This window comes from Malus domestica, chromosome 16 (assembly GCF_042453785.1).
Source record: "Malus domestica chromosome 16, GDT2T_hap1".
Taxonomy (NCBI): Eukaryota; Viridiplantae; Streptophyta; class Magnoliopsida; order Rosales; family Rosaceae; genus Malus; species Malus domestica.
In genome coordinates this window covers 31,137,682-31,151,417 of record NC_091676.1, presented here as the reverse complement: position 1 = coordinate 31,151,417, position 13,736 = coordinate 31,137,682, and the positions used below count along the sequence as shown (strand labels likewise).

Sequence of the window (13,736 nt, the reverse complement as noted above, 5' to 3'; positions counted from 1 at the left end):
CTAATTTTTCCACACCAATGAGAGACTCGAAGAAGAGATGAGTGACCTTGGAGGAGGGAAGATTGCTAGCTAATCTCCTCCAAAGGGGCCGGCCTCCTAGAGAGAAAGGGAGAGACATTGTGTTCTCATCTTTTCTCCAAAAGAAACCCTAATGAAGAAAAGGCTATAAAGTCACATTTATACCTACCTTCATTGGAGTGGCAAACTTGTAATAAGTCCAAAACCCACTCCTTTATCAATATGGCCGGCCATAGGGTTTTATTGGGCTGTTTGGGCCTTTGTGAATTATTAGTCATTAAGTTGTCATACAGCTTAAGTCAATAGGCTTGACGTTCGAAGCCCATTGGGCCTTGAGGCTCAAAACTAACCCGAGATCTTTAACGAACTTTATTCGTTTGATATTAATTAATCTTTGCCATAAATAATTAAACCATTTAATTATCCTTACTCATCTCCATTGTTTCTTCAATCTCTACCTTACACGGTGTACGATTCATTAGGTTCCTTTTAGCGAGCCAGTGGGCGATTGGAACTCTTTCAAATCGATTGTGAATTGAAACTTACTTTCAATTCTCCCTTTAGTGATTATACACGTTTAGGGCTTCCACAAACCATGAGTGACACCTAGCAGTATGTCATGGTTACCCAAGCTAATCAAAAGAGGTAGAGAACCTATTCAGTTTAGGATTACAATGCAATACGGTCTTTCTCTAATATAATACTCTTGACCACATTGTTTGGTTTGATAGTTTATTCATGTCTATTATCCAATGTGATTCTCTTATATGATTACCTTGAATGTGATTTGGAATGATTTCCTAAATATCATTCATACTCTGGCCAGAGATTCTTAATCATATCATAGAGTATTCTCCCTCAAATGGTTTAAAGGTCAGAGATCCCTTGTTGCGCATTCACTTGCCTCCATGGCTAAGTGGCTTAACCCCAACTATGCTGTGGACACCCTCTGACAGAGTGACTTTGACATAGTCAAAGATCAAGGACCTAACCACAAGACAACTATGATGCCTCAGGTCAAAAGATTTGATAGGAGCATATTTATGCAACTTAGTTAGCTTGTTTCTTGGCATTTACTTAGTTTAATTCTAGTTATTTTAGTACTTTAAGCTATTTTCGTGTGTTTGTAGGTTCAAATAACAAAGTTAGCAACAAAGTGCTATTTGGAGCATTTTGGAGCATTTTTGGGCCAAGATTGGATAATGCAAGCATGGAGACACGAGGATGGACGTTTTTGAAGATTTGAAGGCTAAAATCAGCATGTGTGTGTGCAAGTGTGTTGACCTACAACTCCAAACATCCATCCACTACACCCATTACATCCATTCATTACCAAACACTCATCCACTACACCCATTACATCCACTCATTACCACTACACTCATTACATCCACTCATTACCAAACACTCATCCACTACACCCATTACATCCACTCATTACCAAACACTCATCCACGACACCCATTACATCCACTCATTACCAAATATCCATCCACTACACCCATTACATCTACTCATTACCAAACACTCACCCATTACACCCATTACATCCACTCATTACCAAACACTCATCCACTACACCCATTACATCCACTCATTACCAAACATCCATCCACTACACTCATTACATCCACTCATTACCAAACACTCATCCACTACACCCATTACATCCACTCATTACCAAACATCCAACCACTACAACCATTACATCCACTCATTACCAAACATTCATCCACCACACCCATTACATCCACTCATTACCAAACATTCATCCACCATACCCATTACATCCACCAAACATTCATCCACCACACCCATTACATCCACTCATTACCTCATTACCAAACACTCATCCACTACACCCATTACATCCACTCATTACCAAACATCCACCCACTACAACCATTACATCCACTCATTACCAAACATTCATCCACCACACCCATTACATCCACTCATTACCACAACACTCATCACTACCACCTTAATTAGATGGTGGTCCTTTCCCTAGCCTATAAATACATCCACCCTTCACCATAACAAAGGGGAGAAGACAATCCACCCATCCACCCTTCACCATAACTCACCTATATCCATCCACCACCATAATTTACCACTCATCCATCAAACCACACTTTGTGCCGCAACAAAGAGAAGAATGAGGACCCTTGGACGTGCTTGCCATTCAAGTTGGATTGTTGGAGCGTTTTTAGGTGTTTTCATTCTTTTGTTTTTAATGTCTAAATTTGTTTATCTTTGCTTTGTGAGTATGAGGAACTAAACCCCCCTTAGCTAGGGGGGAATTCGAAACCATGTTCATGCTTGCAATATGATTTGATTACCTTCAGTTGTGATTTCATAAGTTGTGAATTCAATTTGTTTAACTGCTTGATTGATAACTTATTCGTGTATGTTTATTAAGAGTGCACACTTAGTTTGCATGCATGAATATGATGCTAGAGTATAAGGGAGTTTCACCTAATAGTTACAAACTTATATTCACAAGTAGTAGAGGGGTCTAGAATAACAAGTCATATGTTTAGTAGCTATGGAATCAGTTATCTTATTTGTGACATGAGTGGAAATATTTAGTGCTTTACCATCACTACTACTTATCGCAGCAATCATGGCAGAGGCCTTGTCTGTTATTTGATCTACTGTTGGAAATGTGCCTTAAAACCAATCATATGATGATACTTTACGGACATTTCACATGTTAAACTAATATAGTTTAATTTAAAGGGCAAAGATTATTGTTTGAAGCCGTCTCATATAAATGTTATATGCTTAAACGATAAGTCCAAGCAATATGTAATTGGGAGAATGTGATCTAAAGAAGTTAGATTCATGAGACCATTCTCTTTCGTATACATATCCTAAACGTTCCTGATCATAGGATTGCCAATTGGGCATTGACAGTTCGTTAAGATCAGTACGTGTTGTGTCTTCTCTTAGGGAGAGTGACTGGTCTCGAGTCATTGGTGTGACTAACACCAAGACAAGTACGTAGGTGCTCAATAGAGAATGAGTTCACTGAACACGATCAACAAGGAGTTCTCATACTCATGTCACATGAGAACTCATGGTTGGGATAATGCAAAGTAGTCTGATGCGAATTTTAACTTAACACACAAATTAAACCCTCTTGTTGTCAAATTGTAGTATAAATGCAAGTAGGGATCGTTCTAATCCGGGGATTAGGAGGGCTTGCTAAAACCTCTAAACTGACTTAAAAACATATAAAGAAAGTTAAAAACACTAAACTAGACTCAAAAAACTTAAAACAAACTCAAATGACTCAAAACAAGCTAAAAACGCTCAAATCTGCCTAAAAACACAAACTGGGCAGATTTGGACTCTAACACACTTTTGGGACACCTAAAAACAAAAATCAAAACGGATTTTGACTAATAAAACACTTTAAAGTAAAGGGGGTTTTGGTTTTGACGAATTTGAAAACAAAACAAGTAAATTAAAGAACTAATGAAATCTGCACGAATTTGAGTAAATTGAATGGATGGAAGGCTAGCTAAGAGGCATGCTTATCATAGTAACGAATGCCTCGTCAGTACTTATAGTTTTCATAATGCTTAATGATCTTTGATTGTATCGTTATTGTGCTGTTCACATAAAGAACTTTTGAAGAATGCTTGAATTGTTGTATGCGCTTTCCCATCCAATTCAATAACTTAAAGAGAACTTGAAGGTTAATTTAAGCAGACTTAATTAACCTGGGGTGTTGAGTTTCATGATTGATCAAAAGAACAACTGAAAATTGTTTTATGTGCAAGTATGTCATGTGTGGAGAAGAACCTCCTAGCTAGCCTTCCATCCATTCAATTTACTCAAATTCGTGCAGATTTCATTAGTTCTTTAATTTACTTGTTTTGTTTTCAAATTTGTCAAAACCAAAACCCCCTTTACTTTAAAGTGTTTTATTAGTCAAAATCCGTTTTGATTTGTGTTTTTAGGTGTCCCAAAAGTGTGTTAGAGTCCAAATCTGCCCAGTTTGTGTTTTTAGGCAGATTTGAGCGTTTTTAGCTTGTTTTGAGTCCTTTGAGTTTGTTTTAAGTTCTTTGAGTCTAGTTTAGTGTTTTTAACTTTGTTTATATGTTTTTAAGTCAGTTTAGAGGTTTTAGTAAGCCTTCCTAATCCCCGGTTTAGAACGATCCCTACTTGCATTTATACTACAATTTGACAACAAGAGGGTTTAATTTGTGTGTTAAGTTAAAATTCGCATTAGACTACTTTGCATTATCCCAACCATGAGTTCTCATGTGACATGAGTATGAGAACTCCTTGTTGATCGTGTTTAGTGAACTCATTCTCTATTGAGCACCTACGTACTTATCTTGGTGTTAGTCACACCAATGACTCGAGACCAGTCACTCTCCCTAAGAGAGGACACAACACGTACTGATCTTAACGGACTGTCAATGCCCAATTGGCAATCCTATGATCAGGAACGTTTAGGATATGTATACGAAAGAGAATGGTCTCATGAATCTAACTTCTTTAGATCGCATTCTCCCAATTACATATTCCTTGGACTTATCGTTTAAGCATATAACATTTATATGAGACGGCTTCAAACAATAATCTTTGCCTTTTAAATTAAACTATATTAGTTTAACATGTGAAATGTCCGTAAAGTATCATCATATGATTGGTTTTAAGGCACATTTCCAACAGCAGATCAAATAACAGACAAAGCCTCTGCCATGATTGCTACGATAAGTAGTAGTGATGGTAAAGCACTAAATATTTCCACTCATGTCACAAATAAGATAACTGATTCCACAGCTACTAAACATATGACTTGTTATTCTAGACCGGTTCCAACCCTGAAAACCACCACACAAACCGCCGTGGTTAATGTTGCTAATGGGATGCTGGTTATCGGGGAAGGCACGGTTGCCCTTTCTAATACCATGAAACTTGACACCATTCTTGTGGTTCCCTATTTGAATTATAATTTGTTATATGTTGCCCAAATAACCGTTGCCTTACATTGTTTGATTATTTTTTTGCCCTATTTTTATATTTTAAGGACATCCAGACACGGAAGACGATTGGTTATGGTATTAGACATGGGAAGCTTTATTACTTGGCATTGACTACTAGTAGTTCTGGCATGTTGACTCAAGCTATTTCCGTAGAGGATTCTCAAGGGGATACTAATAAAGTGTCAAACATATGGATGTGGCACCGACGCCTTAGGCATGCTTCTTTTGGTTATCTACATAAGTTATTTCCTAGTTTGTTTGTTAAGAACGATGTTTCTTAGTTTAAGTGTGATGTTTGTGATATGGCTAAAAGCCATTGAACTTCTTTCCTTTAAGTTCAAATAAAAGTTCCTTTCTGTTTATGTTTGTGCATTCTGATGTGTGCGGTTCCTAAAAAATAGATACTCTTGGTGGTGCTCACTGGTTTGTCACTTTTACTGACGAATGTACAAGAATTACTTGGGTTAGTTCGTTAAAGTCGAAAAAAGAAGTTAGTTCGGCTTTTCAAAAGATCTATAAAATGGTTGGCGTGCAGTACAACATGACTATCCATGTTATTTGAAGTGACAATGGCAAAGAGTATGTTAATACAAAACTTCATTACTTTATTGGTATGCATGGTATTCTTCATCAGACCACGTGCATGTATACTCCTCAACAAAATGGGGTTGCCGAATGAAAAAATAAACACTTGTTAGAAGTGGTTTATGCCTCGCTCATTGAGGCACATCTTCCTCTAAATTATTGGGGTGAAGCACTCACGTCCACAACCTATCTTATTAATCGTCTTCCTTCTCGCAATCTCGACTTCCAGATACCTTTCCAGGCCCTTATGGCTTAGACTAATTGCCTGCCGATTTTGAATTTTCCCCTATGAGTTTTGGGGTGCGTTGCTTTTGTTCACCTTTATCCTCCCAACGAAAAAGTAAACTTGAACCTCGAGCCCTTCGTTGTGTGTAGGGCTGGACACGGGCCGGGCCGAGCCCAAATTTAAAGGAACCTGACCCTACCCATTTTAAAATGTAACAGGGTAGGCCGGGCCAAGTAGAGGGATTTTGAGTTTGGGAACCGGACCTAACCTGGCCCATTTGGTCCGGGGCGAGTCCATGGGTCCATTTACTTTTTTTGTCTTCCGGTTTTGGGCATACTGAGATTGAAGCAGAAAGATGAGCAGTTCTAGTGCCAATCGCAGCAAAGACTCTGTCACCTAACAAGATTTCACCGAAGTGGTTTTGCGAGTTGATCGCCAAGCTGGATAGCGAACGGCAAGCTCACGAAGCAGTGGAGATTTTGAAGTCGGATTTTCAGGTTTAATTTAGCCTACATACTCACCGCCGCTTTACTCATTGTCAAACTAGCGCCATTGCTCGTCCTCCTCACCACAGTCCTACTGACTGACTCTCTCACCCGACAGCCTCACAACAAAGGTTGAGAACCCATAGTCGTCTCTGTCATCGTCGAATGATGCCCACTTGAAGTCGTGCAACCTCCTCATAGTCTGGTTTTTATCGGGCTTGATGATCATTATGCTGAAATCGCCGCCATTTTCGTCTTCCTCTTCGTCGTCAAAGTAATCGATTGACGCTCTGTCGCTGAAGTCCTTGGGAAGGCGTTTGAGGAGCGAAAGAAGAGAGGCGTCGTTGTCTTCATCTTCGTCAGCATTACCCTTATAGACCATGGTGGTGTAAAGGTCGAGTTCCGGGTCGAAGCTCTTGTGCTTGCTCTGTCAATCGAACTTAGAGTCATCGTCCTCGTGGATGACTACCGTTGAGTAATCAATTTTGGGTGGGATTTTTCGGGTCTGGCAAGTGGTGGGGATCAGATCCATTTCCGATTGGGAATGATAGATAGGGAGAAAGAGAGAAAAAATGTGTTAGCTAGAGTCTGAGAGACAGACTTTAAACTTGCAGAGTAAGAGGGGCGAGAAAGTGAGGTGTAGAGGTTATGTCGTCAAGGACTTGAGGTTGTTGAGCCATCCATTACAATTACAAATGGGCTGGTCCAGGGCCCTGTTTTCCTATACATTTGGAACTAGTTGGCCCCTAAAATTTCAAAGCTTACCCCGCCTCGTTTCTCTTATTAAAAAATTAGAACCGGCCTATACCCGCCCTGAACCTTCATTACCCACTCTAACATGCGCTCCTATACCAGCTTGCCCATCCATAGTTACGTGTTTTTAGGTTATGCCTCTACCCAAAAGGGATATCGTTGTTATCATCCTTCTACTAAGAAGATGTTTATCATTATGGATATGATTTTCCAAGAGAAAGAAATGTTCTTTAGTTCCTTTGTGTCCTCACTTCAAGGGGAGTATCGAGGTGATGAAGTTCAATTTTTTATTATTTCCCTACGGCTAGAATGAGCTGCATGAAGAACATCAACCATATTTGGAGCCCACGACCTTTGGTGATCAGTAAGCCATTAAACAGCAGCCCACTGACAACGGCTAACTGAATAGCAGCCTATTGATCGGACCACCGAACAGCAACCAGCGAACCAGGAACTGGCCCCTTAGCCTCAGGAGGAAGACATGCCCACGGGTTCTGTGCTTGAGGAATTGCATCCTATGGTTTTAAATGAAACCGAGCAGCAACAGCTAGCTCGTGATTCTTCCCCAGAAGTTGTCTCAAGTCATAATATGGACTCATCTCCTGTTAGTACGCATAACCAATCGTCTTCTATAATGGATACACCTCCACTTCGTCGTCTTTCCGAGCGAATTAACCAAGGTATTCCTAAACCTACTTATGAGGCGGATCCTAAGTGTAAACACAAGTATTCTGTGAGTGAACCAAGTTCTTATTCAAGAGTGAGATATCCATTAAATAATTATGTGTCTTCTCGTCACCTGGCTGAATCAAATAAGTCATTTGTATATCAATTATCTACTGTAGCTATTCCTAACTAGACGGGGGTGAATAGGTTCCAATTTAAAAATTCAATTCAATTTTCAATTTAATTTTCAGTTCTCAAATTAAATCTACATTCACATCAATTAAAACCATAAATAAAAAGTGCACGCAGGATGTAGGATTTAATGAGGCAAAACCCATCACTGGGAAAATCCTCGGGCTCCCAAGCCAGGACAAACACTAAGAGAAATAAGTACAGAAAGACTTACAAAACTCATCAATTAGACACGCATACTAATAGGCAGTTTTGTCTCCGCACTTTGCTACTCGATCTCTCTTCAGCCTTCGAGTGGAAGTGGCACAACACTAACGCGGCTATCAATCACTATCTTCTCGACTTTCGCAAGATACTAACATGTATGTAATGAAATGATCTTTAAAAGTCAACCAATTACGAAAATCACACGGCACATTTTCATAATTGAATTTTTGTTAAAGCACGATAAAAATTAGTGATTAAAATAAGAATTAAACTTTTGAAACCGTACAAATGCAAACTGATTTTTCTCTCTCAAAATAGTTGAAAACCATTCTCTGTGTCATTGGCTGCTATAAGATTTTTCGCTCAAAAATTATTTCATAGACTAATAGCAACGCACAATTAGAATATCAATACACATGCCGCATTAGAACAGAGAAAACGAAAAACTGGGGTTATGATGCAGACTCGTGAAAAAACCTAGAACATGAAGTAATGTCTTTCCAAAATAAATGACACAGCAACAACTTGAAATCCTTATTCATGCATATGTGGCAGCCATAAAGAAAACCACATGACCTCCTTTAATTCAAGATGCGCCCAAAACCCCAAAAACCTATTGTGCTGCACTCGGTATTATATATGCTCTGTTTAATCCCGTGTGTTTATGCGGCAGCACCCAGAAACCCTAATGTGATATATATATATATATATAAGTTGCAGTAGGAGACTTCAACATGATTTAAACTCTAAATAGATGAGATAAAAATAAAAACAAAACCATTTGAATTTATTCTCATTTTAACTGCATAGCATCTGACTCCAAATAAATCTTGTATTAGTATGTGGGCCTTCAATTAAGCTAAACCAACTCGTACCAAATTAATTAACATGTAAAACCCATATCTCAATCGTTAAACTTGAAAGCTAAACAACCCATTGAACAAAAACTTATATCATGTGAATGCATATGCATGCCAAACTTACTTGAGTAGATGTCTCTGAAACGCTTGCCATTTTGTGATCAAGAGCATGTGAGACAAATTTAGACTAAAATAATTACAACTGAAAATAAGCACTAGTCTAAGATTACAGACTTAGGCGTTTTGTTTAGGAACTGACAATTTTACTCTAACATAATTACTCACGTTGGAGTATGGAGAAGATATCCGAGGAAGGGGTTTTTCTCAACATTGGAATGCCCCTAACATCTCAGAAAATCAAAAACCAAAACGTAGCCATAGATGGTGCACACTGATCCACAACCCATCAGACTCGTACCACAAACTGGAACTCCAATAATTATGCTCAATATCAGATGCTCCAATAGGGTTGCATTTCCAGCTGTATACAAAAAGTAGATGTTGGAGCCAATAACATTGGAGTTCCAGCTGGAAATGCAATTCTGTGGAGCGAATAATACTTTCTACTCAAAAAGTAGCTGTTGCCGTGAAAACGTCTGTGAAGCCAATAATATAAAGGCTCTGAAACTCCCACGTGCAGTACCAGAGTGGTAATAAATCCTATTGTACTCCACAAGGGAAGCTTCTGCACAAATGACGGAAGCAAACAGCAGACAATGGACGCAATTATCCCTTGAAGAATTATGAAATTATCCCTACAAAACAAACATAAAAAATAACAGATCAAAATCTAATTAAGTATTAAACTTAAAATATGACTTTATCTCTATTGAACCCTTAATCAAAGGGAACCAGATCCTCTCCTGAGCAATTCCCTAGGGATCCTAGGGATCCCGCAATCTTGTCCGTTCATCGTATATCGTGCGGTCAGAAATCATTTAAAATTTAAATTTTAAAATTCAAATATGAATAGTACCTAACAAAACTGACCGTACGATATAAAATGAACGGACAAGATTGAAGGATCCCTAAGATCCCTAAGGAATTGCTCAGGAGAGTATCCTGGTTCAATCAAAAGGATCCAATTTTATAAATTATAGTAAGTAATTAAGGCAAAAGATGGTATGGATGAATGAATTACCAGTGGCATTCTTTGTCAATCTGCTTGAAATCAACGCCCTGTTGGATGATCCGGCGATTTCTTGTGAGGAAAAGCATGTTCGTGTAACTAGTCCATAGCTGGTGAGTTAGGGCTCGAAGCCCGCATAATATGAGAACATGAAGACACCAGCTACTGGTGAGGACAGCGGATCCACTTTCTCAAGGATTTTGGAATACAAGACTTCTCCGATCAAGGGTCCGAACAGCACATTGTGTAATTATTTCAACCAAATCCCATATATACTATAAGAATAAGTACCGATTAATTAATCTGAATCCAATATGGAATAGAATGACAAAAACTAAAGGTAAAAAATAAGTAGTATATACCTTGAAGGAGCCTAGGTATTCCCAGGGCTAAGCATGTTAATATGTATGCAGATATATCAGAGAGAGAATTATCAAGAACTTAGAGAGAGAAAGTAAGCAGAGAGAGAGAGAGATGAATATATGTATTATGTATTTCTTACTCATGAAGTCATTACATTTAGACTTATATAGCAGCTCAAATACATGTAACTAACTAACTAACTAAATGCACAATCTATTGACAAGTGTCATAATCCCACACACCTATATATCCTAACAAAGCAGACAAAGGACCATCCATATGTATGTATGTAAACGCTTAAATCGATCTTCCCAAAATCTTTAGGAGGACTTGATGGTTGTTGATGAGAAAGAAAGGGTTTTCCAGAAAGGATAAAGATTCTGCACTCCTACTTCTAGTACCGTCCCGTGCCCTGTCTGCCCTCCTACTTCTGCTGCCCTCCCGTGCCCTTCTATTTGTGTGGTCACGGTTAAGCCACATCAACATTTTATATTACTATTCATTTTTATTTTATTATCTCTATAAAAAAATAATATAAAATATTAACGTAGCTTAACCGTGACCAAACAAAATAAAAGGGCACGAAAGAACACCCAAAATAGTAGGGCAGACAATCCTTATCCTTCCAGAAAATCTCCCAAGACCAGACTAGGTAGCTAGTAAGATGATCACAAGAAAGATGTTAAGAGAGAGAGGAGGGAGGTAATATTGACCACTTGATTTGCATTTTGAACTTGTATCTAGCTACCTAGCAGCAATGGTACATGTGTGGTGGTTGCCCTCTCAAGTACTATCGAATTTTTTTTTTGAAAATTCGAAACCAAACCATAAAAATCCCAATTCCATACTGAAAAATTTCGAATTGGTAATACCGAAATTTTCGAGACTCAGATTATATTATAAATAGAAGTATGATATCAAGTACTAAAATTTTGAAATATCAACTTGACTTGGTGTGAATGAATTGGTATGAGGTAAAAACCTAAATTTCGATTGATATGAAATTGGGCAACAAAATTTCATGCCAAAAACTCAAATTTTCGCACAACCCAAAATTCTTAAATTTCAGCCCAAAAATCTAAAACCCAAAATCCAGTCCCAATCCATCTCGAAATGTCGAAAACATTTTGAGAATCCTGAAAATCGGGAATACCAAAATTACACTACGGGATTGGTCTTCAAACTCCTGTTCCAAAAATTTTCGGTTTGGAATCGAATCTCGTTTTCAATTTAGAATTTCATACTGAACCGCCCCTATGTAGAAGAAAGTATAGGGAGTGAGTTTCACATCCCATACAGTTTTAGAGATCTTTATCAGTTACTCTCTCTTCGTTGATCTCTCTAATAAATCCTGCGATGCTTATAATATTTTGCGGTTGTTATAGGTCAGGCACACAGGCAGTAATCATGGACGGTCGTCAGTCACCACCTCAGCGGTTCAAGGCCTATATATTTTTCTTTCTTTTCTTCTAGGGCGAGTGAATTTCTACGCGTATGGATCGCAGTTTCAGACCACATCACACGACACAATGTATATTTATCAAAGTGACACAGCCGTAGGAAAGAGGAGAGAAATAGTCTTCATATATCCTCGTATATATTGGATTATTTGTCTAGAAGAATGAATCATATTTTTATAGACTTCATCACACCTTTTTCAGATAGTTGTAATACTTCTTAAAAGAGTCTTATCCTTTCATAAAGACACATCACTTGTATAGGGTATAACCCTTATGATATGTCATCCCTATTATCACACCCTTTAGTTAAGTGTATATCAATACACCAATCTTATAGTGCACATCAATACATCAAATACACACATAGTAAAGTCAACATCATCATGACAATATTCCAACATTTTCCACTTGATCTTGATGGTGTAAGGTCTCATTGGCTACACAGATTGGATATCATTATTGAGCATCAACTCCTGATTACTCTTGACTTTCCAACTGTAGTGTACAAACATTTGTAAATTGTCGTCAGTTTGTGGTTCGGCTTATACGTGCGCACGCTTTGGTCACTATTAATGACTGCGCTAGTACTAACGACTCCATTTTACTATCTTTTTAGTAAAATGTCACCATTATTGTTTACTAGGAAGATACCATCCGTACCTAGTATTAATCTTCAGCCAAGTCTAATTTGGCCTGCACTAAAATTTTGATCAAGTACTTCCTCTTATGCCAATCCAGAGGCTTTCCTCGATACACCTTATCAACAACTCTACACCCTATGCACCAAGATGTTATACAAATTCAAACTTGATGCCTATAAATAGATTTTACATATGAGAAGATCTATTATAACTCTATTACCTCGCTAGTGCTCCTCTATCTTTTATCCAACCAATCAATCAGATAGAGTCACATCGAATTGTTCACTTCACGCGTCCTCAAAATCCCATCAATGATGCCCATACTGCAATGCCCAACTACAACATCTAGATTATTCCAACTTGTAGGCACTTGCTCCTTTGAATTACCTTTGTGAGCAATCCTTTAGTCATAGGATTGGCCGCCATCTTACCCGAGGGTGTATGGTCAACTCTCACTTCATCCCTCTACACTATAATTCAATATAGTGATACTTTGCATCAATGTATTCTCCTTAGGAACTAATAATTCCTAAAAGATGGTGGACTTATTATCATAAAACACATTGACATAATTCCTAAGAATACAATCAATATATGTCAATAAATATTTACTCTATACTGCAATACTTATTGGCCAATATTATAACACCACTTTGTTTCTCAATTAATTAAGAAGCGACCATTATGTTTTTAAATCAAAATTTCCTGCAAAAATGAACAACAATAGGAAAACACATATAATTATTACTTAATCTAATAAATTTCAAACCTTGAGTTCTTGCTAACGCTCTTGACTTCTTGTCAACAACGTGCTTGATTAAAAACATAGCCCTCTTTTTACCTTTTCTTTTTATTAAAAACATAAATCAAAACAAAATTCGCTTGGTCCCCAAGAGAAATCTGAAACAAGGTTTCCTTTGGTCTCCCACTAATTGAGTAATTAATCTCTTCAAGAATGAAAACATTAATTACCTTCGAATCTTGTAAACAATTTTATTTTCTTTTTCTTCCACTGTTCTGATTATTTCTATTAGAATCTAGTAGCTCATCACTAACCATTGTTAACTTGTATAAGGATTCTTATGATGGTAGTTTAGGATTATCCCTTGTAATTATTCTTTCACTATTATGGTAGGATTTTATAT

At 37.8% G+C, this 13,736-nt stretch overlaps 1 long non-coding RNA gene across 1 annotated transcript; it reads right to left on the bottom strand.

The window, feature by feature from the left end:
• Positions 1 to 9,074: 9,074 nt before the first annotated feature.
• On the bottom strand, positions 9,075 to 10,631 carry LOC114822171 (uncharacterized). The gene is made up of 3 exons (XR_003770322.2): positions 10,490 to 10,631; positions 10,140 to 10,402; positions 9,075 to 9,753 (listed from the first exon to the last, which is right to left on the bottom strand). It is a non-coding gene; the product is annotated as an uncharacterized lncRNA (long non-coding RNA).
• Between the last annotated feature and the right edge of the window lie 3,105 nt (positions 10,632 to 13,736).